Below are 1,733 nucleotides of genomic sequence, written 5' to 3' on the forward strand. Positions count from 1 at the left end.
AGAGAATATCAGAAGGATGTTTACCTGTGCTTTATTGACTATGCAAAGGCTTTCGATTGTGTGGATCATGACAAGCTATGGACAACATTGCGAAGAATGAGTATTCCGGAACACTTAATTGTGCTCATGAGGAATCTGTACCTGGACTAAAAGTCAGTTGTTCAAACAGAACATGGGAACACTGAATGGCTTAAAATTAAGAAAGGTGTGTGACAAGGTTGTAGTCTTTCACCGTACTAATTCAACCTGTTTTCTGAGCAAAAAATCCAAGAAGCTGCGTTCTATGAAGAAAAACGTGGCATCAGGATTGGAGGAAGACTCATTAACAACCTTCTATATGCAGACGATACAACCTTGTTTGCTGAAAGTGAATAGGACTTAAAACATTTAATTGTAAAGATTAAAGAACACAGTGTTCAGTATGGATTACATCTCAATGTAAAGAAAACAAAAATCCTCACCACTGGGCCAATAAACAACAATCTTATCAATGGAAAAAATATTGAAGTTATCAAGGACTTCATCTTCTTGGATCAACTAACAACACTCATGGAAACAGCAGTGAAGAAATCAAACGGTGTATGCATTAGACAAATATGCTGCACAAGACCTTTTTGAAGTGGTGAAGAGCAAAGATAGCAGCTTTAGGATTAAGGTGCACCTGACCCAAGCCGTGGTATTTTCAGTAACCTCATGCATGTGAAAGCTGGACAGTGAATAAGGAAGATCTTAGAAGAATTGATGTTTTTGAGTTATGGTGTTGGAGGAGAATAATGAAAGTGTCATGTGCTTCCAAAAGAAGCAATAGATCCGTTATGGACAAAGTGCAGCTAGCGTGGTACTTGGAGGCCAAGATGGCCAAACTTTGTTTCTCATTCTTCAGACATATTGTCAGGAGGGACCCATTGCTGGAGAAGGATATCATGTTTGGTAGGGTGGAGGGTCAGAGAAAAAGAGGAAGTCCCCCCAGTGGGATGGATTAGCTATGTGGCAGCATTGATGAATTCAAGCGTGGTAACAGTAGTGAGGTTGGCCCAGGATTGGGCAGTGTTTCATTCTGCTGTGCATAAGGTCGCTATGAGTCAGTACTGACTAGATGGCACCTAACAACAACAACAACATCTTTTTTGATCTTTCCTGTTACTGTTGGTGTGAGATGATATCTAATTGTTGTTTTGATTTGCATCTCTCTAATGGGTAGTGATCATGAACTTTTCTTCATATGTTTGTTGGCTGCCCATATCTCCTCGTTGGTGAACTGTCTGTTCACGTACTGTGCCTGTTTTTTAATTGGGTTATTTGTCTTTTTCTTGTAGAGGTGTTGTAGTTTCCTATATATTTTAGAAATGAGTCCTTGTCTGATGTGTCACTGCAAAATATTTTTTCCCATTTTGTTCATTCCCTTTTTACTCTTCTGGTGAAGTCTTTTGATACACATAAGTTTTTAATTTTTTTGATGTCCCAATCATCTATTTTATCTGCTTTTGTTTGTCTAATTTGGCCTTTTGTTAGTTCAAATATACTCCTTTGCCCTTTCAACTTATTGTTTATTTTTGGTGTGCTGCTATAGGATAAGTGCTGAATCATAAGATCGATTTGAACAAAAGACTTTCTGTCTTTCAATCTATTTATCGAAAGATCGATAAGTCAGCAATTAAAACCCACCAGCCGATTAAAACCCACCAGAAGCTCTGGTAGCGTAGTGGTTACGAATCGGGCTGCGAACCTTAAGG

The sequence above is a fragment of the Chrysochloris asiatica genome, unplaced genomic scaffold (assembly GCF_000296735.1).
Source record: "Chrysochloris asiatica unplaced genomic scaffold, ChrAsi1.0 scaffold00114, whole genome shotgun sequence".
NCBI classification, from domain to species: Eukaryota; Metazoa; Chordata; class Mammalia; order Afrosoricida; family Chrysochloridae; genus Chrysochloris; species Chrysochloris asiatica.